Source organism: Ceratotherium simum, chromosome 5 (genome assembly GCF_057802395.1).
Source record: "Ceratotherium simum simum isolate JZ-2026a chromosome 5, ASM5780239v1, whole genome shotgun sequence".
Taxonomy (NCBI): domain Eukaryota; kingdom Metazoa; phylum Chordata; class Mammalia; order Perissodactyla; family Rhinocerotidae; genus Ceratotherium; species Ceratotherium simum.
In genome coordinates, this window is record NC_141904.1 from 71,745,958 (window position 1) to 71,770,900 (window position 24,943).

Sequence of the window (24,943 nt, forward strand, 5' to 3'; positions counted from 1 at the left end):
TTTCTTCCCCTAAATGGGATTATTTCTTGTGAGAGGTGCAGAATCTTCTTTGGGGAAAAGGAGGGAAATAGTCAAACTACCTGGCCACATGACCTCCTCAGAAGAGAAACAGCAACACACCCCATTGGAGCTACCATCCATGACGTTTTCATCATCAATTGGGGCCCAGTGCAGGGAGAGCCACCCAAGTTTGCATCAGCCAGATGCCTGAGTCCAGGGTTTCCGTGCTGGGAGGACTGACTCTGTGTCTTCACTTCCGTCAAGACTTCACCCCGTCTGCTCTTTGTGAAGGCCTTCGAGGACACAGCTGGCGGCACATGTGTCCTTCCTGAAGACATCTCCCCTCCTCCCACGTCAGTTCCGACGTCTCATTCAGGAGTTGGAATCTCAGGTCCCAACCTGGTTTTTATGAGTAGAATATTAATCATGATATGGAACAGAAACAGATGTGTTAGTTTGGCCTAATAATCTACATCTCCATTTATGACAGCTTGTGAAAGTTGGTAACAAGACTTAATTCTCCTAGAATTTTTTCCATAGTCACGTGCATGAACAAATCTGAACAACACTTTCCTGTGTTGAGTCTCCAAAAGCCACAGGCTCTCTGGTGTTGTGGCACGCCTGTCTCACTGCAGACGTGGGGCAGCCATGCCCCACCCCGTTCCCAGGACTGGTGCCCACTTGTGTTGAAGTTTTCAGTGGGTTTTGAAGAAACGTAGACACTAAGGACAATGTGGAGAATTTTTTTTATATAACTAAATGGATGCAATGTATAGAACAGATCATTATTCTGAGATTGTCTTTCCTCCTTTTGCAATGCTAAAATCTCCTTTTTTTAATGAAATGATGGAGGTAGTAGGTGAGAGTTGGTGGTGTGTGTTCGTGTCTAATAGGTAACATAAAACATTGAAAACCCTTGGTTGGACCCCTTGGCAGACTATTAATACTCCAAAGCCCTTATCATACCCTCTGCCTTTGCCTGCCTTTACTGTGGAGGCTGGAAAGGGACCACTGGCCCCCCAGCTGCTGGGCGCAGCCATGTCATACAGCTCTGGCCAATGACGTGAAGGCAGAAGTCCACAGGGAGCGCTTCCTCACGAGGAGAAAGTGCTTTGTTCTTTGCTCTGTACTCTCTGCCCTTTCTCTTCCCTCACCTGACCTCCTCTGCCTACATGTAATCAGACCCAAGTCTTGAAGGGAACAGCCACCTTCTCCTGTGAGGAGACCAGCACGAGGGTGAAAACCAACACGTGAGGTTGGCTGAGCAGAAAGCGGAAATGTACTTGTTAATAAAATCCCAACTCTGGGCCCCACACCTTGTGGTTGATAGAAAGCTGAAATTCAGTTTAGCTGATGTGATCTTCCAGTGAATTCTTAGGGTATCTGTTGTTGTTGAAGCCCCTGTCTGCTTTATGGAGAGAGACTCCTTTAAAGCAGGAGGTGAGCTTTCTGCATCCCCCTCTCCCCCGCCCCCCAAACATTGCATTAAGCAGGCTCTGGATGTTCTCTGAAACCTGCGTCACTCAAATGCTGTCTAAAGTATTCTCCAGATGCTTTTACTTCAGCCATTGGCCTGATGTTGATGTCAACAAAACCTAAAAGTAGGTCCTTAAATACATCTCAATGCTCTGTGGTAGGAATGTCTGAAGCAAATGGCAATTATCAAGAGGTTATACTTTTCAAGAATTAATTTGAATTAAAAACTACTGAAATCCTTCCTGGCAACCTCTTGAGGAATTTCAAAAGGGACCCAATTCATAACCTATAGCAACATAGAGACATTTCTTTTTAAATTGATACTCCAAAGTGGCATTTCTTAAGTCATACCACCCGTCCAGCCTGGGCATGTGAAACAAATGGTCATTGGTGTAGCCATTTCGGCATCTGTATGCATCAGGCGATTTAGATTTACTGTTCCTAAACCTCGCCACGTGGAAGTAGGTACTGTTATTATCCCTATTCTAGAGATAAAAAGAAAAACATGGCTCAGAGAGGTAAATTAATCTCTCTAATGACACACAGCTAGTTAAATATCGAAAGGGGTTCTCTGATGTCAAAGGTTCAGTTTTCCTTTTGGCTTCAACCTATATAAAGGCAATTTATAACATTTACCTGTATGTTTAAACTCTTGTCCTATTCCTCCCTCTCCCTGCTTCTTCCAAATCCATCAAACCATCCCATTCACAGTTTTACTGAAGGTCCAAAGTTCCCTTTGAGGTCGTGACTATCTAAGAAGTTGATGGAGTGTGAAGGGCCCTCTTTACGACAAGGGGGCCTGAGTCCTCTTCACCCCTTCCAACTCCTCTATCACCTTGTCTGGAGATTCTATCACAGAGGAAGCTCTTCTGAAGCCTGTAACTGACTGCAGTTTCAGATGTCTTTGGTTTATGCTTATAGTTCTTGATCTATATACACTTTCGCTCAACCCTGATACAAGAACTTAGAAAGAAGCATATTTGAGTTAATGTGGTGCTTCGTAACGTTCCTATTCACTGGAAGAAGTTCTGCAGCTTGTTATCGTTTGTTGTTATTCTTGTCACTAATGTTGTACCAGAGTTGAGTGTTCTAAGCCTGCTCCCCGAAGGGGGTACTACCACTGAGAGAGCAGATCACGGAATGAAGAAAGATTAATAAGGGTCCCGCGTTTTGCACCATCTCCGCCAGGTCTCTCAATGTTCCATCCACTTTTACACGGAGCAGAAGCGCGGCCTCAAGTTGCCCTCTTGTGGCCATATGTTTAGTTGCAAGACGATGGTGGAGGTTTTCTTTAAAAATAAAAATAAAGAAAAAGAGAAGGAGAAAAGGTCCTGCATATGTTTTTAGTCAGCAACAAGTTTTGAGATGTGACAGTCCTGTCAACACAATTCAATAAACTTTAAAGCAACCACAACAGAAGATATGTAGACACATTTTAGAGCCTTGTCGACAGAGCCTTGCAGTGAAATGTGCCAAAGACATTTTGAAGGACAAACAATGCTGTCTGAAAGGGAAGTGGGGTAAATCACACTCAGGTGTGTGAGAATTAGGACAGGGACCCAAAAGAAAGCCAGCTGAGAAACGGAGGCAGAGCATTAATGGAAAGGAAGGACAGAACCTCAATCTTCAATTTTCTGCTGCTGGAAGCTGAGTTTGCTGCCTGCTTTTAAGAATGCAAGTTCTTGGTTCCTTCATTTATCCATTTACCCAGGCGCCAACAAGACAGCGTCCCTGTCTTCACCAAAGTTACGTTTCAGAGGGGGGAGACAGGAAATAAAGACACAAGGAAACAAATGAACAAGATAATTTCAGAAAGTAAAAAGTCCTGTGGAGACAATAAAACAGCATGTCGAAAAGGAGACAGAAATTGAGAGCGATGGAGAGGAATGGGGGAGAGAGGGAGAGAAAAGATCTGCATGAAAGAAGTGGTGAAATTCTGGATACATTTTGAAGGTGGACCTGACAAGATCTGTTGACAGGTTGGATATGGGCTGTGAGAGAAAAATGAGCCAAGGTGACGCCCAGGTTTGACCTGAGCAATTGCCAGATATGGAGACAGGGGAGACCCGCACAGGGCCCCTCCGGGAGTCAGGACTTGAAGACACTGAGTCTGCAGTGCCCGCTGGACAGCTGAGCGAGTGGGATGGACAGCGATCCACCAAGGCGCCCTCCGGCCTCCTGGCTCACCTGTGGACGCGCTCAGGCGTGCATCCTGAGCCACCCCATGTGGGGGCCTTTGTGAGGAGGAGGAACAGAATGTGCAATTCTAAAGCTGTGAGCACAGACGGAAACAGGGTTTCAAGAGAAGATGGAAACTCACAGAACAGGGGACTGCTGGCTCCAGAGGGAGCTGAGCAAAGAGAGACAAAGAGGGTCTGCCAGCGGGGATGGGGGCCCTGGGTACCCTGGGGGTATCTGGCATGTCCCCAGGAGGGAGAATGGGGCCCAGGGAAACCAGCTGAATGCCTGGATGTTAAACCCAAAGAGGTGGAGAAAGCCCCAGAAGTCATGTGGAAAATCTGAACGTGACGAGAACTTAAGTTGTCTTCTCTCATGTGGGATGGGGTCTCAGGCTCAGACTACTATTTCCACTCAAAAATTAAAAAAAAAAAAAAATTTTTACGCACTTGATGATGAACTTTTATAATTCTTAGGCTTTAAAAGTTTGCATGGCCCTGAGTGGGAACGTCTCTCCAGCCTCACCGAGTCGTGGCCCTGCTGGGAGCCCCAGGGGACAGTGTAGACCCCACACTGCAGAGTTACACCCTAAGGGGGGCAGTTGAGGTCTTTACCCACCAACATGGGTGAAGAGCCGCTCCCGAGGGAGGGTACCTCCCTGGGCCTCTGGCCCGCCTCGTGGGCAGCAGAGCAGGGGTGCAGGGGGAGAGCCTCAGGTGGAGAAATGCAGGTGCTGGATGGGGGTGCCCTGAAGTGTGGGGGCAGGGATGGGGACACTGGCATCATGCCGCCCGCTGACGCTTCAACTGCAGCCCAGCCGCTGCTCCACGGTTTCCTTCTCCACGGAAGTTCATTTCAGTCCCAGGCACTCCAGTCACTGCCAATGTCTCCTGTGGATGAAACCCACGTCTCCCTTCCTGTAACTTGTCACGCTGTCTGACACCCGGACCCTCTCCCTATAGGCTGTCATGTATTAGATGGCAGCATTCAATCTCCACCCCAACCCCAGTTTTCTTTTCTCAGGATCAATTGCTCCTACTTCTTCAGTGCTCCTTCCAGCCCCACACACACTGCAGTTAGTTAACATTCCTCTCAAAACGGGCGCCCTGAGCTGAACACAACATCCCAGGTAGAGTGAAATCACTGGAACACGTGTTAAGAGAGATTCTGAGGCTGTGTCCTGGCTCACAGATGATGAGGTGATGAGACTGACCACTTACAGTGGCCTTACCACGTGCCCAAGCCTGGTATTGACACTACAAGAGGTAAATCCTTGCTGCCCAACATGAGATTGGAGAAGGCCCTGGTCTCCAGGGCGGGCGGTGTGACAGACAATAGCCAATTAAAGAGCCGAACGGGAAGCACTGCATGGCTTTAGACCAAGTCCCTTCAGGTCACTGAACTGTGAATCTGAAGATCGTGAAGCCAGAGGCCATGCTTCCTGCCCTGGCTGGCAGGAGGGGCTGTTGGAAGCCCCCCCAGGTTTCTGGCTCTGGAGAGGGAACCGGTAGTGCTGGAGGGGAGCATGGTCCCAGGGAGGCAAGTCCCCAGCTCCGGCCATTTCAAAATAATGTGCCCGCTCCCTGCTCTGCTTTCTCCGAAGGGCCACCTGCCTGCTCCGGGGCTTGCTGCGTAGCTAACAGAGGCCTCTCTGCAGATCCTCTCTAAGGACACACAGGAGAAAAGACTGTTTACCATTCCCTGGCTATCTTCTGGGTACTTCCTGGGTGCCAGGCCCTGTGTTGGGGCCTGGAGAAGTGAGGTCTGGATGGCATGTGCTATTGGTTTTCAGAAGAGGCTTAAATGTTTCAGACTTTGTTGTATGGAGTTGGATTTAATTGCACTGAATTGGATTAATTGAAGACCTACTGTGTGCCCGCCACTGTGCGCCCACCACTGTGCATGATCCAGAGGAAAAACGGTGTACAAAGCTGGAGCCCCAACCTCAGGGAGCTTGCATTCTCGAGACAGATCACATCAGAGCGAAGGCCGCCGCACCATTTAGCAGCTGTGCAAACTTGAGCAGGTTCCTCACTTCCCCAAGCCTCAGTTTCCTGATCTCTAAAGTGGGTAGAGAAACAGGACCTACTGTTGAAAGGCTTACATGGCAAGAGGCATGAACAGCACCTGGCGAGGCGCCTGCTACATAATAGGCCCCAATATGTGTTATTGTCAGGAATCATCAGTTAAATAGGAATCATAACAGTTCCTCCCTCACGGGGTTGATCTGATCCTTAAATGTTTTGCTCTCTGTAAAGGGCTAAAACCTGCCTCTGTGAAGGTTTCCTTTTGTCAGGCAGGGAAACCCAACACGAAGTCATGAAGGGGCACAGTGCAGTGTTTCAGAGCACGGGCTCTGGGGCGGGGGCTGTGGGTTCAAGTCTCTGCTCACTTGGAGCTGAGTGAGCTTGGGCAAGTCCTGTCACTGCTCTTCTCCTCCGTGTCCTCGTTGTTGAAATGAAACTAGTAGGGAACTGGGGGCAGCAGTGAGGTGGTGCCTTAGTTCTGCCGGAGCCTAGCCAAATCAGGTGTCCTCTCAAGCTCTCTGTTTCCCAATCTGTGAAATGGGCACGATCATAATTTTGCCTCTTCGCCTTGTCATGAGGATTAAAAGAGGCAACGTGTCTTATTGGAACAGCTTGGCCTGTCCCACGGTCTGGTGGCCTTTATGATTCCAGCCTGGCAGTTTGTGTTGCTGTGTATTTATTTCAAACAACTCAGGCTGATAAACCAATAATCTCAGAGGACACGATGTTGATGCAGTGCAAAGGTGCTTTAAGGAAATCCTAAGGAGGCTGCTGGGGTTGGGGTCCCACCTTGAGTCCTTGTTCCAATCCTGCCACTAACCTGCTGGGTCGCTTGCCCCCCTGGGTCTAAGTTTCCCAGCTCTATGACGCAGGGGTTAGACCAGAGCAGCGGTTTTTACCCAGGCGTGGGCATCAGACCCACCTGGAGAGCTTTGAATGTATGTGCCCGGCCCCAGCCTGGGGGTTCTGAGGCTCTGGTGGGGGGTCCTGGGAACCTGAGTTTTAAATAAGGGTCCCACGGATTCTGATCCCCAGACAGCGAGAGAACCACTGGGCCAGGGCGTCTCCAGGGCGCCTTCCACCTTTCCTCTCCAGCAATTGGGGGAACGCCTGGAAACGAGCCGCGCACGCGCTCCAGAGGAGCTTGGGTCCCGACTTCCCTGTGCTTGGCGTGTGCCTGCCATGTGGGGACGGGGAGGGGTTATTTCTGCTCCTCAAGACGGGAGGCAAGAGAAGGAGAAAGGGGGTGCCCCTGGCCTGTCTGGGCTCTGAGCCCACAACTTCCACCTGAGGAGCAGAACTAAGCCCTCCAGGGCAGCCCGAGTGGCGGAACGAGGCAGAGCAGAGCAGCGCCAGCCCTGGCGCCAGCGTGCGGTCAAGTCAGAAATTAATAATTAAAAACAAACCGAAAATGCCCTCACGTGTTTGGAAATGTAAAACTATTTCTAAGTAACTTAGGGGTCAAGGAAGAGATCATAATGGAAACGTCAAGTGCTTAGCACAGCGCTTGCCGTGACCCAGAGCAGCTCTGCTCATCAACTGAGGGGACAGCGGTGGCTGCTGTCGGAGGCTGTTACAGGGGCCTCCAGCCAGTCCATAAAGCCTAGTTCTAGGCCCCGAGGCTTGGCAGGCAGGAAAATAGGGCTGCCAGGTAAAGTACCGGATGTCCAGTTCAATCTGCATTTCAGATACGCAGTGAATAACTTTTTTAGTATAAGTACGTCCCATGCACTATCTGGGATATGCTTATGCTAAAAACCATTCATGGTGTGAGTGATGAGCTGCACCCGCCCGAGGCAGCCCCTAGGGTCTGTGGAGAGTGGGCTGTTCCTCTGCCGCCCTTCTGCCCTCTGCTTCCACCCGCTCCCGCCCTGCCGCACAGCCCTGAAGGAGGGCAGCTGGGCAGCGCAGGGGCCCCTCTTCCCCGAGGCTGAGGGGCTGGCTACCCGGCATGCCCCTCGCCACGACCGGGCCGTGACCCGGCCTCGCCTCAGCCCGCTCCCTGCTGCCCCCCCGCGGCCGGAGCCCGGACTGTGGGGCCGCATGGGGGTTCGCTGGAGCGGGGTGGAGCGGGGGCGCTCCAGATCGGGAACTAGATCCACCTGCGCCTGAAGCCGCAACTTTTATTTTGGAAAACAAACAAAAGAAAACGCAGCCTGGACTCTTCAAACGGGGAGAAAAACCCCGTCGAGTGCGACCTCAGGTAAATCGCCTCCCTCTTCTGATTTTGCTCTCCATGTCTGTGAAATGGGTTAACTGTACCATCTCCCGGCTTCATTATGAGGGTGAAGTGAGAGGCTCATGGCTGGGGCCCAGTGAGTGGCATCCATGTAGGTTTTATAAGTGCTGACTTGGGGGGCATTCAGGGGCTCGCGGGGTGGGTCCTGAAGCTGCACTTGCTTTGTATTTCACATAGAGGAGAAAATGTCATTCTTAAAGAACGGCAGTGGGGTGAGACTCAAACTTCCTTTTGTTTCTGCCACTGTTGCTGTTGAGACCTTTCTGAGTCGTTTCCTCCTGTAAAGTAGAAGTACATCCTCACAGGCGTTCAGTGGCTTTGGTCCTTTCCTGGCTCAGAGCGGGAACTTGCTAGGGCGGCTGCTACTGATGCTGTTAGGTCACGGTTGCTATTGACATCTCTCTTCCAGTGGCTTCTGGAAGTGCAGAGGCAGGGTGTGTGGAAGCAAGCCAGTGAAGAGCCCCTCGGCTCTGAAACCTTCCCTCTGGGTGCATGCAGGGCCATTCGAGGGGAGCACTGGGAATTATTTGATAAGTTATCTGCAGAAAGTGCCAGAGGCTTCCAGAGGGGACTGATGGGTAATTGCTCTGGTGGCTGCTAATTTTCAGGTCTTTTCCTATTTAACTACTGGGGCTTCGAAGTTTTTCTTAAACATTTGAACAAGCTCTTTAGATAGCAGAGTCACTCAGTCTTCTACTACATTCCATGCAAATTCTATTCCTTTGTTTTTTCATTTATCTTCTAGTGTTATTTTTTATCCTAGAAGGTTTTAAATTATGTACAGGTAAATCCAGTAGTTCCCAACCCTGGCTGCGCCTTAGACTCGCCTGGGAGAATTTGTTCAAAAATGCAGAGTCTTGGGCTCCATCCTCAGCTCCCAATGGTGATGGGCCCGGGAATATATATTTCAGTAACCTGGAGGTGGGGCATAATTCTGATGGGCAACCAAGTCTAGGAACCGTTGGTCCAATCTCACTTTTCTGCTTGTAATTTCTTCCTTTGCTTAAAACGGAGTACTCTACCCTAAGATCATCGACCAGCTGTTCTCAGTGTGTGTCTCTGGACCAGCAGCATCAGAATCACTTGGGAGCCTGTTAGAAATGCAAGAGCTCAGGTCCCACCGCAGACCTACAAAATCAGAAACCCAGGGGCTGGGGCCCCAAATCCGTGTTATAACAAGCCCTCCAGGTGATTCTGATGCCCCCTGAAGTTTGAGAATCCTTTCAATAGACTGTTTGGTTCTTTAAACTGACTTCTTTAATTCACCTTGAGTTTGATTTGGGCACATGGTTCTAAACCATTCATTTCCCCCAGTTGTTAGCAATTTATCCCCAGATCATTTATTAAATGATTCTTCCCATTCCCGAGCTTTGTAAAGCATTTATTGAGTGCCCATTGCATGCCAGGCTGGCCTAGGTCAGGGACTCTAAAGATGATGCTCCTTCCCTGTCTTGCAAATGCTCAAAATCTAGGGGCAGATAAGTGTATGGGTGACAAAATATGCCATAGGCCACATGCCAAAGAAAACTGACAGCAAAGCTCCATGGGGGAATACAGGTGGGAGAGAGGGTGCCTGATTATGGAGAGAGAGGGAAAGGCTTCGAGGAGGAGCCTTTGGGATCCACCTGACACGGGAAAGGTGCCCACAGATGGACTGGATCGTCTTCTCAACAGACTAATGATACCCAGGGTAGAAAGAAAATGCGTCTTCTCCCTCCCATCCCACCCCTTAAGGTAGCCCATGTTAGCTATTTGGAGTGTTGCCTTCTCTTGTTCATACAAGCACATTACAACATAGATGCCCACTTGCAAGGTGTCCTGCACAGAACTCGACAGGTTTTCTCCCTCAACAATCTAGACCGCCATCCCTCCAGGTCCATGGATGTGGTTTATGTGCGTTCTTTCTAATGGTGTGTAATATTCCACAGTGTGGAATACGTAATTTATTCAGTTGTTCTCCCGTCGGGCTTCAGCGTAGCGTCTAGTTTTGGGTCACTTATGATGAACAAGGGGTTATTCTGATCGGCAGGAATGATGGGCAGTTGGAAGGAGTCTAGCTGTTATTCAGAACAGGGTAAGAGGGAGAGTTAGGCATTTTTTGACTTTGGCAGCAGCAAACTCCACTTGTATCAAGAAAGAGGGAAGGAGACTGGTTTCTTCTACAAATTAAAAAACAGTTGTTGAGAGGAGTGAACTTGATGTGGTTTCTCCAGCGATCTGATTTCCAGCAGCACGGGCACCCCCTCTCCACCGCACCCCCATAGTCAAATGATCTGCGATGTGCCTTTGGGGTCCAGACAAGCATCCCACAGTTGCCATCTGTCTCAGGCTGGCAGGATCCATCCCCACTTTCTGCCCCAAGCCTCAATTTCCCTTCATTCTCTGCCCAGTGGATATCCAGGGAAATCACCTCCGTGTATTTCCATAAATTTGCACCATCAAAGGGGATTGCCTAAGAAACGTTGGCAGCCTGAGGAAGCTCTGAGCACTCAGATCCTGACTTCTTAGGAACAGGAAGCCCTTTCTTGCTCAGCATAAACAAACCCGAGCACTCCCTCCACACCCCCTTCCCCTCCGGGTTCAAGTTTGCTTTGAAATCCACAGCAAAGGATTTGAGGTGTGGCTTCATTTTGGCATAAGCCTTAATTCCCAAGACTTTAAGAGTCTGTACCCATTACCCTCCCTCCTCCCACCTGTAACTTAATAAAAGTCACGTGTGCGAGGGGGTTATCCTTCATTCAGTTGGAGTGAAAGATCGTCTGTGTGTCCCCAGGCCAATTCCCATCGTTCCCTGGGAGCGGGCTCTGGGGGAAGGGGTGGTGTGGATACTGGGGTTGCAGTTTGAAGAATGACCAGCAGAAGGAGCACTATGCTTTGAAAACTACCTGGTTCCTCCTTTCTGTTCTAGAGAAAAGGGAGGCCTGGTTGCTACCAACCCTGTGCGGTATAGGAGTTGTCACCTCCCCTCCACACGTGGAGCAGCTAATGAGATAAAGCGAGAGGTTTCTTGCTGGGAATTCAAGGAGAAACACGTCTAATAATGCAAATATTAAGCTCTGTCAACAATTAATACTACCGGTCAGCTTGTGGGTGTGGACCAGTTTGGCTGTAATCATTGGCATTTACTGCTCTAACTGAACAGAGCATAGGGGCTTGTTTCCTGCCTTAATAAGTAAGTCAGAGCCTGCCTTGGAGGCCCTATTAATTGTTAAAAAATGATCTTTGAGCCGAGTTGTAAACAAGTGACAATTAATAACATTTTGGTTCCCAGAACCTGTTTGATGATTATCTTCAACTGTCTGCTGCAGCCATAAAGAGACCTGTGCTGTACTGTTCTGGGTAAAATTACGGCTTTGGAAGCCTGGGGAAGAACTGAAGGTGGCGACGGTGCCTGACGTGGCTGGGTTTCCTCTGGAAAGAGTTCTCTTCTCCACTTCCCCAGCGCCGACCCTTGCTGTGGTGGGCTTTCAGCTTCATGGGATCATCCTGCTTAATCTTCATGACAGTCAAAGGAAGTGGGAGTTTTTATCACACCCATTTTAAAAATAAGGAACTGGCTTAGAATAGTGGAATATTTAGTCAGGGTCATATAGTAGCAGAGCTGGAATTTGAACCTGGTTCTGTATGACTGCACTCATTCATTTGTTGATCAGACGTGTATTGCGTGTCCTTTGTCCCAGGCAGTGCGCTAGGTGATGGGGCTACAGTAAGGAATAAGGAAGATGAGATCCCTGTCCTCACAGAGCTTCCACTCTAGGAAGGGATGGCAGTCTGTAAACAAGTAAACAAAATAAAGAAGAAGATACTTTTGATGGGCCCTCTGAAGGATATAAAGAGGGAGATTTGACAGTGATGGGGGTTCAAGGAAGAAGGACCATTTTAAATAGGATGTTTGGTGAAGCAAGAGGGACAGTAGAGTGAGACCTGAGTGATGAGAAGTTTCCATCCATGAGAAGATGTGGCAAGAACAGTCCAGAAGGAGGGCCCAGACAGTGCAGAGGTCCTGGGATGGGACAGGCTTGGCCGGGTTGGGGAAGAGACAGGAGGCCAGGGAGTCTGGAGCACAGTGAGCGAGGGGGAGAGAGGCAGGCCACGGTGGGTGAGATGGGCCGGGCCTGTGGACCCCATGCTCCTCACCCCTACACTGTGGATCCCCTGGACAGTCTCCCGTTAGAGTCCAGCTCCCAGACATACGTGCCCCTGTCGGATGCAAGATGAGCCTGTGGCTGGATTCCAGCTCATTTCACCTTTTTTTTAAACATTTAGTTCATCCTTACTGGCCTCCCTTATTCCCAAAGGAGGAGCCAGCTGCCAATTCCCTCTCTATTCTCGCTCTCTGCCCGAGTTCCTCCATCTGGTTTGGATCAGGGTAGAATCTGCCATCTTCCCCCTTGCCAAATCAAGCCGTACATCTTTGTTAACCTAACTGGCACTCAGACACCAAACCTGCAGATCAAGGGCAAGCAGGCCTCGGGGACAACTGAAGAGTCAAGGGAAAGAGAATTCAGCTACGTGGAGTTTGAAGGAAAACTCCTGTGTGATGCTTGTGCCAGGATGGTCGTTGTGGTTTGTCCACCAATGGAGGAAAATGGAAACAACTTAGCTGTTTATCAACAGATGCTGGCTGACTAAATTTTGATCTCTTAATAGGATGGAATGCCAGGGAGCCATTAAAATAATGACCGAGGGCCACATTCATTGGCCTAAAATGATGACCACCATTATTGTTAAGAGGAAAAAGCAGACTAGAAAAGAGACTGTGTAGACTGGTGCTGCACCGGAACAGCTTGTAGTTCTATGCTGGTGAGTATAGGTTCCTAGAAAAAAATTTTGAAGGATCCACGGCAAAATATTAACAGCTGTCATGTCTGGATGGTGCGATTCGGGTGATTTATACTTTCATTCTCTTGTTTAAAACTCTTCAGTAGTGCCCACTGTTCTGAGGATGAAGCTTTCTAGACCTCACGTGACCTGCTCACAAGGCCTTGTGTTGTGTGACCCGTCCCCATCTCGCCAACCTGATCTGCTCTCTCTCAGAGCTCGATGGCTGTCTCTCCTTTCCTCCAACCAGCTTTGTCCCTTCCTGTCTCAGGGCCTTTGCACAGGCTCTTTCCTTTGCTGGGAATCTTCTTCCCTGATGGCCCACCCACATAGGCTTTGCTGCTTCTCCTTCCTTTAGCAGCTCAGTCTTCATTTCCTTGGAGAACCTTCCCCCCTGAATCCCTCAGGCCAGGCTGCCCTGTGACATGCGCAGTCCTTCTCCCCTGCCAGATTATCAATCCCAGGAAGGTGGGCGTGGTGTCAGTCACCTTCCTCTGTGTGTCCCATGCAGCAGTTGCTCAGAGCTTTGTTAAATGAATGGTACAAATACCTTTTTGTATTGTCTGAGTTTATATAACTGGCATTTATCCTTGTTTTGAGAAAAAAATAATAAAAAAATTTTCCCTGACAATACATGATCATTTCAAGAATATAAAATAATTCAGAGAATGTTGTTACTTCTTATATCATTTTTGGAATCAGAACACTAAGGCTATTCTTATTTGGGGGGAAAAAAGGGAAAGAAGCGAAGGTAAGATGTTTCCATATGTCGTTCTCTCTTGAAAGCTGTAGTGTGGGTGAATGTGGGCTCTGGAGTCAGACTGCCTAAGATCAGTCCCCGCCCAGCGCCGCTCTCCACCAGCTGTGTGACTTTGGGCAAGTGGCAATACCTCTCTGAGTCTCAATTCACATCTATTAAATGGAGAAGGTAGTAATGTCCGCCCAGGGTTGCTGTGAAGAGCAAATAAGTTAATGGATGTAAAGTGCTTAGCCCAGGGCTAGCGCATAGTAATCGTTCAATGATGACTATTCACCCAGCTCCCACCCATCCCTCCCTGGCTAACACAGAGCCCAGAGTTGGTCATTTGAAAGCTCCAGGAAAACAGGGACGTTGTCTGTTTTGCTCTCTGCCATAATCCCAGTCCTGGGATGGCACTAACACATGACAAAGGTTCGAGAAAGGTTTCTCGAATAAATATGAGAAGTTCATGAGCGTCATGAGATGCTTGTAAGCATTACTTAGTTTTCTTACGCTGTAGAATTGGGAAAATTCCTTATTGTTTCCTCTTTTCTGCTTATTTTGGAAGCAGCAGTCTTCAGACGTAAAAACCTGGAGAGTAGAAAGTGAAAATGTGGACCTCGGGGTTGAGGGGCAGCAGCCTCCGTGGTGAGAGGGCGTGAACTGCACCAGCGTGGTGGCCTGAAAGGACATGGTTCCCTCTGGCCCCTGGAGAGGGAGCCTCCTGTGGCCGGAGCAGGGATGTTGATTTTCTCCTTAGCCTCTCCTGTTGCTCACGGCCGAGGGACAGAGCTTTGCTGCTGTGTCGCGGCCAGATCTCTGGGAGTTCGTCCCATCACACTGGCTGTGGACAAACTTCGGAGATGCCCCGTGCCTCGTTCTCTGTGCCCTGACGTGTTAGATTCATAGTTGTCCTTGGAAGTCTTTCTCCTTAATTTCCTCTCTTTGCTTCTCTCTGCGCATTTGGAAAACAGGAAGAACGGGCACATAGGTGAAGGGCTCCAACCAGAATTACGAATTCACACTCACTGGCCAGCATTGCATTTGTCACTTAAAGTGACAAGTGGTTCAGAGCTTTCTCTTGTTCATCGGGGAAAACCTCAGTGCCCTTTGCTTTCTAGGTGAGGGGAAGGTCATATCTCATAATTCTCCTAAATTGTACCCAATGGAACTAGGGTTCTGCAAGATGTTGTATTGAACTAATTAAGGAGTTAAAAACTGTGTGTGTGTGTACACACATCGAACATTTACTGACTACATGCTAAGTGGTGTAAGGCACCGATACATTTGCTTTCTCTCTGTTCGCTCAGCCACTCCTCATAAAATCTCAGTGAATTTGGTCAGTTTTCCTCTGCATCTGTCGATGAAGAAACTGAAACACAGAGAGAGTGACTCACTTCCCTGAGGTCACACAGCTAGTGGCTGAGTCAGGATATGAACCCAGACACTGGTTCTAGGGCTTGTCGGTAACCACTGTGCTCTGCCACCTTTTACATAAGTTTGGGGTTTGTGACAGCCTGGAATACACACATTTAAGCAGAGTTTTGTGCTGCAGGACTTCTCAGAGCCTTTAATATGCTGATGTATGTTGTGAGTCTCCAAAAGGTGAGTGGAGGAAGTACCGTTTCTCAAGGTCACTTGACCACACACCCTTTTTCCAGACATTTCTGTTAACATCTTCAGGAACTAACGTTCCATAGAACACTGGAAAGAGAACCCTGTGTGTTAGGTTAGGTTATTTTGGCTGTTTCATTAGGAATTCGTTTTCAGAATGAACTGCTTTCAAGAGGTTTGTCCCTGGAATTGAACTAAAAGTCTAAACCTAGTATATAAATGAACATAATTTTGATTCTATACCTAACTGCTTTTGTTAGTAAATTCACTGGGTTTGCTTTGCTGGTACTGAAAAAGGGACAGATCCGGAACTCCTGGGGCTGGCCCAGCAATCGAGGGGATATTTACGAGCGTTAGTTCTGGCCTGGCCCTGGAACCTCCTCCTGGTTTTTCTTGGGGAAACATTCACTGATTTGGTCTCAGCTGATCTGGTGAGCACATGTCCCAGCCCGCCCCAAGCCTCCCACAGTGCGATGACGATGGACATGCAGGGCCGGCCGGGGCACCTCCTGCCAGGGCCATGAGCCCAGCTCTCGTCTGTGCTTTGGAGAGTATCCACTCACCTTGAAAGAAAGGACCCCCTGATTGGGTGCGTGATGACTGAAACACACACAAACCCTCACTCGCACAGGCCCTTGAAGTCCTAATTTCAGTGAATCCAGCAAATATTTCATTTTCATGTGAGGTGTTTGGACTGAGATTGGCTGAGTATTGCTGAGAATAAGACTTGTTTTGATTTCTGGGAGAAAGCAGTGGTCCCCAAACTGTAGCATTTCTGAATCCCCTGCAGGGCTTGTTAAAAACCTAGATTGCTGGGCCAGCCCCAGAACTTCTGACTCTGGAGGTCTGGGGTGGGGCCTGAGGGTGTGCATTTCTACCCAGCTCCCAGGTGCTGCTCCTGGTCCTGGGACCACACTGAGAATTTCTGATGTAGGAGCTTCTTGGACCTGGTTTAAACTCCCAGCTCTGCCTTAAAAAACAATTATTGAGGGGAAATTCATATATCATAAAATTAACCATTTTAAAGTGAACAATTCAGTGGCATTTAGTTTGTTGACAATGGTTTGATTTGCAACCACTGCCTCTATCTAGTTTCAAAACGTTTCCATCATTCCAAAGTAAACTTTGTGCCCAGTAAACAGTTTCTCTCCAGTCCCTCCCTCCCCCCAGCCCATGGCAACCACCTATTTGAGCTCTCTCTATGGATTCATCTGTTCCGGGTATTTTGTATAAATGGAATTGTACTATGTGCAACCTTTTGTGTTTGACTTTTTTCACTTAGCATGATGTTTTTGACGTTCATCCATGTTTTAGCATGTGTCAGTCCTTTATTCCTTTTTATGGCTGAATAATATTCCATTTTATGTATATACTACAATTTCTTTATCATTCATCTTTTGATGTCTGCCATTTTTTAGCTGTGTGTTGTTGAACAAGTTACTTAACCTCTCTGAGCCTCCGCTTTTTATCTGACCATAATAACAGTAGTCCTTATTATCTCCAATTGGAGAATTGTTGTGAAGATGAATGAGATAATCATGTAAGCTGCCTGGCACGATTCCAAGCACATATTTAAAGCCTCAGTGAATGGAAGCTAATATTAATACTCTTGGTCTTAACTTAGTATTTCTCAGAAGTAGATCCTGTGGTAAGAATTTGAGTGCAAGTAGTTTATTTGGGAGGTAATCACAAGAAACATCTTAGGGGGAGTTGAGAAGTAGGACAGGGCAGGGAGAGCCAATCCAGGTTGTGTTATCTAGCCAGTTACCCCTGCGGGCACCTGGAGCTAAGTCCTGCAGGGATCTCTGGGGAAACGTGGAGAGCACACACCCCAGAGTTATCCTACCAGGGGCAAGGGGGCTGGGGGAATTTATACACTAGCTCCCACCAGCCATCCGTGGAAGGTGATCCAGGAGAGACCTCCCAGCACTCTGGGCAGGAGAAAGGCATGGTAGTCAGAGAAAGCCCCACGTAAGGAGATGCAGGCGCTGGTTGTCGGTGGTCCTACTGCGTGCATCCGAGAGGATGTGGCTGGTACCCGCAGCATCCACTGTCCCCTTCCACCTGGGCAGGTCTGTTTTTGTGCCAGCCCTTAGCACTTCTGTCATTCATGCCCCTCTGTGTTTGTTCCATCTCCCTCGTGAGACAGACAGACAGTTCGGAGGAGCCCACCTAATCGACTTCCCCACCAGTGGATGATGCGTATCCCCTCAGAGAAGCCCTCCCAGTGAGGCTGTGGGCGTGCCCACCTGCCCACCCGGCCCTTATCTGCTCCCTGAGCTGAGTGCTTGTCCAGCAGACTGAGTTTGCTCCCAAGCTTGTTTCTGTTGGTTGTGTTGTAATTTGGAGTAAATCAACTCAATTAAAAGGATTAAATAATAATTAAATGAACGAAATTGAATATCATGTAGTCCAATTAGATAAAAGTGCCAAAGTTATCATTTCTATGAAAACTAAGATGAATGCTTTGGAAAGATAATTTGCCAAAAAAATTTCTGTTGAATTAGATATGGGCAAGATAACCATAAAATATTGAAAAAGTTTTGTTAAAATTTAGAATTCTGCATTCAGATAGCTTTGAAATGCTTGTAGGTTCTCTCTCGTTTGGCAGACACTGTTGACAGGGTAACTTAACACCTGTTTCTAACCTCTTTCTTTCTAGGCTGCCTCTACTGTAGAGGCTGGAAAGCTAAGTACGTGAATTTCCAGCTTTCTTTGGGGCTGGGTGTGTCAGTGACCCAATTGTGACTGAAGAATAGGTGAAAATGTGCTGGGGAGAGGGGTGGTTCTGAGAAAAATTGCTTTCCTGATATAAGGAACTGATGTGTTAGGCCCTACTGTTTCATCTTCTTCCTGCATTGAATGTAGATGTAACATCTGGAGGTGCAGCAACCATTTTGTGATCATGAGGCTACAAGCCAACACTTAAGGCTAGTAGGGTGGAAAGAGAGAAGAGGCTCGGGTGTTTTATGACATCACAGATCTACAGCATCAATGCAGGAATGTCTATCTTCAGACTATTTGATATATTAGAGAATTAAATGTCTGCATTGCTTACGCAGTGGTTAGTTATAGCCCAAAGTATTCCTAATTGATAGAGCTTCTTCAAAGAACTTGAAACCAAAATTCATAGATGGTGCATTATGGGTGTGGTTTATGCAAGAAAGATGGCAACCCATCCTCAAAAGTGTTGATCATTCATCAAAGTGTTGGCTAATGGTGGTACATCTATATGTTTTAAGTTAAAATGTTATATATATGACCCTAATCTAATTATGAGAAAAACATCAGTCAAATCCACAATGGGGGACATTCTATAGGACACTTGACCAGTACTCCTCAAGACTGTCACGGTCATGAAAACACAGAAACTCTGAGAAACTGTCACAGACCAGAGGAGACCAGGGAGACCTGACGCTCAGTACAGTGTGGTGGCCTGGAATGGATCCTGGTACGAAAAGAAGACATTAGTGGAAAAACTGGCAAATCCAAATCCAGTCTGGAGCTTAGGGAATAGTCGTCCCAGTGTGAGTTTAGTTTTGACAAGTATATCGTGATAATGTAAGATGTTAATAATGGGGGAAACCGGGTGATGGGAACTCTTTGTCCTATTGTTGAAACTTTTTTCTGTACATCTAAAATCGTTTCAAAACAACAAGTTTATTTAAAAAACTGCTATGTCTGCATTATTTATTGTTTTTCTTGCATCCTCACTTGGACAGACTCTTGATCAACTCACCGACTACCAGCGTTTCGAGTTAGACGTCAGGGCTTCTACTGTACTTGGGGGCGCTCACTCGTGCTTCTTGCCTTGGGGACGTGCAAAAAGAATGTTTACAAGTGCCTTTCTCTCCCTTTTCAGTCTCCATCTCACAGCCACCCTGCCATAGAGCTGCTCATGGTTTTGAAAGTTTATTTTTAAAAAATTCATTTATGTATTTGTTTGCAATTTTACTTATCTTAAATTTAAATAATTTATTAATTTTCACTATTTAATTTGTATTTTAATTATTTTTACTAATATAATTTAATTTTGCATTCAATTTAATTTTTGCGTTATATTTCATTATTTTGTATGGTGCTGGGTGGGCAGATAAATAAATATGGTGGTCAGAGTTGAAGTCAGCTCACATGCAGTGACTGGATCAGGGATAAGCGGTGGCTCAGGACTTCGCTGGAGTTCCTGGGCGTGATGCCCCGTCTTTTGGCTGGGGGTGCTAAGCTGATGGATGTCTGCCTGGAGCTGGTGACATCTGCGCTGAGTGAACCTGGAGGCAAGTGGAACACACACCGAGAGACCAGCCTCCCTAACAGCGAGCTACTGGATCCAGCCATGTTCAAACCCCTGGACTTTTTCCATTTAACGAGCCAACAAATTTCCTTGTTCTCTTTTTAAGGCCATGTGGAGTTGGATTTCTATTTCTGTCACTGGCAGCCACAGGAGCTGTGCTGAAACAGTCCCCATCTCTGCTAGTCTGACTTACAGTTCTGTCCTTTTCCTCTGCCCTCCCACGGTGCTTGGCATGAAGCCATACAGTGCCTCGTCCTGCCCAATATTCCTGACTATAGTGGGTTAGCATCCTTGCCCTGCCCCTTCCTAGCGATAAGCCAGTTATAACCAGGGCGAATCCTTTAACTTCTCAGACCCTCAGTTTCCTTGTCTGTAAAATGGGAATAAAAACTCTGCCTGAAAGCAGAGCAATGAAGCAATACTTATAAGGCATTGACATGGTTCCATATTATGTATTCAAATATTAGTTATTTTTATCACTTTTATTAATAAATGGCAAGGCAGCAATCATATCTCATCTTTGTATCTTCCACAATGCTTAGCATGTAGTTGGAGGTTGAACAATTTTAAAAAGTGTTAAGGGCCTCTGTGCTGGTTTCTAAGAATAAAAAGATGAGTAAGACGCAGTCTGGCCCCTCAAGTTCAAGGCTAGTGAAAGCCATCACCCGATCAAAGGCCAATCAAGAACAGAGAGAGAACATTCCTGAAATCACACGGGGTCAGTTCATGAATGTGACACGTGTTTTCTGACACCTACTCTGTGCCAAGCACGGTGCTGGCTGAGTGGCAGTGAATGGTCAGGTAAGCTCCTGTTCTCACTGAGAGGTAACAAGAGAGGGGAACTTGCTCAGACAATTTTAGGAACAAGTGAAGAGGTATTACTTAGATAAATAGAGTCGACCCTGTGTTTGAAGGCCGCTTGTCCAGAAAGAATCTAAATTTTATGGCATGTTGAATGGATGACCCCAAGAACAGCTTTCCCAAAGAACAAGATGGGTCAAATGGCCTCTCTCATAAAGGTAGTTGCTAGTTTTAAATTCAAACAAAAGAAACTGACATCAAATATTATTTAAAAATAATTATTTTCATGATGCATGATTTTCTAAAATTAATATTAATGCAAAGGAAAATAATATCTCTTGCCAATCCTTCTAGAACTCGCCTAAAAAAAGTAGATTTCCTTGGGTCTCTATTCTTTATAGAACAAAAATCACTTAAGAAGCCAAATTTAAGCCATTTCAGAATTGCAGACATGCAAAATCTTTATGAGAAACATTTGACCTGATTTGTTTTACTAATTAACAAAGAACCCTCCCCTGAATGGCATGTTTCACCCGACAGCACATTTTTAATCAAGGCATAAATTGTAGCAAACCAAGGTTTCTAAGAAAACCATGAAACGCCACCTCAACCAGAAGGATGTGAGCGTGTCACAGCAGTAACACAGCGGGAACCTGGATGAAAGGCGCGGGGAGGTAATTTGTGAGGGGAATGACTAGTCCAGGATGAAATAACAACTTCCTGCCCTGTCTGAAAATGCGACAAATGGCCATGAGGAGATGGCAGTGGGATGTCCCCTGTAGCCGCTCAAAGTGAGGGCCAGTTGTCATCAAAGGGCTGATGGCATCCAATGGCATGAAGAGCAATTAAAGGGGGAATAATTGGGAGAAAAAAGATGTCAAGAAGCACACTTCCATGTGAGCAATAGTGTTTGGGCCACAGAGCCTGCCGGCCTCCTTCAGGACGGAGCAGTGAGAAACGCCAGAGTCCTAGGGAGAGAATTCGCTGTCGTCCTGGGGAATTGTACTGAAGAGGTGTGAGCTCTGCTTGGGGCTCGGCCAAACCATGGTCCTGGAAAGCGGATTGTGGTACACTCACTGAAGGTGAAGCTATGAGCCTCATGATGGAGAGTTGAGAGGCTGTTGAAGGAACACAATTCCCACAGGCATTTAGAGAGAGACGATACGTCTGGCTTTAGGGTTGTTTATATTTCTGGGCGTTGCTGTGTTTATTTCCAACTTAAAAAAGTTAGCCTTTGATAGCTCTAGTCTATGCAGGTGGTTGAAAATATCCTTCTAGAGCTCAGAGTGGTTAAGATTCTGCATTAAAGTGGGGCTTAGTTTCTCTCTGTCTCTCTCTCAATCTTTCCCAACTACCTTTCTCCTTTTTCTTTTTCTTTTGGAGAGCAGTCCTCAGTGGAATTCTTAAATTTAAATGACAGCTAAAATTTTATGAAGTAGATTTTTAAAAAATCTTAATACATCCTGTTAAAAACAATTCAATCATTATGGAAATACATAACCTCAAAAATAAACAGCTTTCATGGTCCCATTTCCCAAGGATAATGACTTTGCACAGTTTGGTGTATATTCTTCCAAATTTATTTTTAATGTACAAACTAACGTATCTGATTATTTTGACAGAAATGGAACCATTCATACATCTGTACTTTGCTCACTGTTGGTGGATATTTGCATCTGTGGCTGCCACATGTCTTTGAACACCCTCCTTACGTTTTGACAATTTCCCACACGTTGATCTGCTTTGCTTGCTTAATAATCTGTCATGGAGATTTTCCCATATTGGGACTTACAGATCCACTGCCTCACTGCTTTCTTTGTTTAATGACTCTGGCTGTGTGGTATCCCATTATATGGATATATCACCATTTTTTTACTCCTTCCTCACTGATGGACTGGAGTAGAATATAAATTTGGGAACTCTCCACACACACACATGCAGACACACACAGTTGGAGTTTACAGCACTCCTGTAGGGTTAAGGAAGAGAAATAAGGTCACGTGGGTGTGCATGCATATATACACATACATGAAGGATCTTGATAGCTATGTGTGTGTTCAATGGCAATGGAATCTCTTTGTATATGAATTACTTATATATGATTACATATATTGCATGGGCTATGAGAAAGTTGTGCTGGTGAAGATGGTGAAGACCGTGTTCTTCCTAGAAAGCCTCGATAAATAAGAAAGAGACAGTAGGCTGAGGATCCATGCTTTGAGCTATATACATGCTAGATGTGCAAAGAATAATATAAGACCCCTGCTTGGATAAGAGAAACAGAGTGACCACAACATCCTGATACTGAAGACCAATGTATAGTAACAGAGGATGTTAATAAATGATGTTTCAACCAAGGCAATGTCCCAGGAACTTGGGGATGTAGGAAGAAGGATGCTAGGAAAGAAAGCACTATTACTTCAAAGTATGTTGAAAGGAACGTTGGATAGAGATAAAAAATTAAAAATAGGCTGGAAGTCAAAAGAATCAGGGTTGATGCTTTCTTGTCTAGGAATTTTGGAGTAAAATTGATAAGCACGTAGACTCTTATGGTAAATTTCCTGTGCTTTGCTTGTGGCAGACATTGCTAATTCATCACAGCATCGTTTTCCCTTTGAACCCAAGGCAGAGCATCACAAGTCTTCTCTCGGTATTGTTTCAGGCCAATCCGAATCAGTTAGAGATGACCGACAAGATGGAATCTGCCACCCCAACTCTATAGGGACCTGCTTTATGTGAGGGGCTGAGCGTCTGGGTGGTGGAGCTTAGCAATGCCCTTAATGAATTCTCCAGCTGTTTCCAAACATTTGTCATCCCAGAAGAAAAAAAAAGCCAAAAAACCCAATATGGAATGATGGGACAAGCAAGGACTTTTGAGTTATCCAGAGTGGAAGTGAAGCCACTTGTTAATTTGGGAACCTTGGATAAGTTAACTAGTTTATCTTGGAGTTAATTTCCTCATTTGTAAAGTAAGGAAAAGAATACCCCACAAGAGCACAAGAGACATTAAAAAGTGAATGGCAGGGGGCCAGCCAGGTGGCGCAAGCAGTTAAGTGCACGCACTCCGCTGCGGTGGCCTGGGGTTCGCCGGTTTGGATCCCGGGCGCGCACCGAGGCGCGCACCGACCCACCGCTTGGCAAGCCATGCTGTGGTGGCGTCCCATATAAAGTGGAGGAAGATGGGCACAGATGTTAGCACAGGGCCAGTGTTCCTCAGTAAAAAAAGAGGAGGATTGGCAGATGTTAGCACAGGGCTGATGTTCCTCTCACACACACACACAAAAAGGTGAATGGCATGCTATTTGAAAAAATGTAAACGCTAAATAAGCATTATCTTCTTCTCGTTTCTATCTCTTTCTAATTATATTTCTTAGAGATTAGATTAGATTAATTTGCATGACAGTGGTGGCTACACAGCTCACAGTGGGCAGTTCATGCTGGTCTCCTCCCCCAGCCCTTAGGGAGCCATTTGATCTGAGGGACAGAACCATATCTGTCTGACCAGAGTCAATGGTGAAGGGTGGGTCCTGACGCAGGTGAGCCAATCACAATATCCCATTCCTTGGCTGCTGTGATTAGGTCCGTGAATGAATATGTCATGCAAGCTGGTCCAATCAGAGTTCTTCCCTGGGCCTTCTCAAATTGGAGTTGGGGGCTGGCCCGTGGCTCAGCCGTTAAGTGCTCGCGCTCCGCTGCTGGCAGCCCGGGTTCGGATCCCAGGCACGCACCGACGCACTGCTTGTCCGGCCATGCTGAGGCCGCATTGCACGTACAGCAACTAGAAGGATGTGCATCTATGACATACAACTATCTACTGGGGCTTTGGGGGAAAAAATAAATAAAATTAAAAAAACAAAAAACAAAAAACAAAAAAAAAACAAATTGGAGTTGGGAAGGAAATGCCCCAGTTCTCTCTGGCCAAGGATGTGGAGATGTGAGTCTGGAAGTTATGTGTTATATCCCTGTGACCTTTGGCTTGTGACACAGGTAGGTCTGTGGGAAGAGAGACTAAACAGATGTGCAGAGAGAAGAGTGGATGAGAAGACTGAGCCTCAGTACCTGGCTTTAGCCACTCATTCTGGCCCCGTCGTTTGGGAATGTGAGCCAAAAAATTCCTCCTTTGCCTAAGCTGCTGTGGGTCAAGGTTTTTGTCGTTTGTAACCAAGGCAATGCTGACTAATAGAATCACTATGTGGGTAGTCTTTGTTTTTTAAAAATAAGACTCTGGGGCCTGCCCTGTGACTTAGCGGTTAAGTACACGCGCTCCGCTACTGGCGGCCTGGGTTCGTATCCTGGGCGCGGTGCACACTGCTTCTCTGGCCATGCTGAGGCTGCGTCCCACATACAGCAACTAGAAGGATGTACAACTATGACATACAACTATCTACTGGGGCTTTGGGGAAAAATTAAAAAAAGGAGGAGGATTGGCAATAGATGTTAGCTCAGAGCCGGTCTTCCCCAGCAAAAAGAGGAGGATTAGCATGGATGTTAGCTCAGGGCTGATCTTCCTCACAAAAAAAAAATAAAATAAGACTCTGGTTGACTGTGATTGTTGAGGCAGGGCTCAGCCAGGGGTTAGTTCTGAACCTACTCTCCCTGCCTGCTGCTTCTTCCCATGCCTGCAGGCCACACCTGCACCAGCTCAGGGCAGGCGGGGAAAGAGAGTGGAGCAACTGCTCCTTCCAGAAGGTGCCAGAGTAAGGAGGAAGAGGCCTCAGAAGGTCTGTCTCTTCCTCTCATGTTATATCCCTCTCTAA

At 46.9% G+C, this 24,943-nt stretch overlaps 1 long non-coding RNA gene across 1 annotated transcript in view; it reads left to right on the forward strand.

The window, feature by feature from the left end:
* The first annotated feature begins 7,819 nt into the window (after positions 1–7,819).
* Positions 7,820–24,943, forward strand: part of LOC147917076 (uncharacterized) — a 323,483-nt gene continuing 306,359 nt past the window's right edge. Inside the window, exon 1 of the long non-coding RNA XR_015552247.1 lies at positions 7,820–7,884. This is a non-coding gene — a long non-coding RNA (uncharacterized LOC147917076). The remainder of the gene's footprint in view (positions 7,885–24,943) is intronic.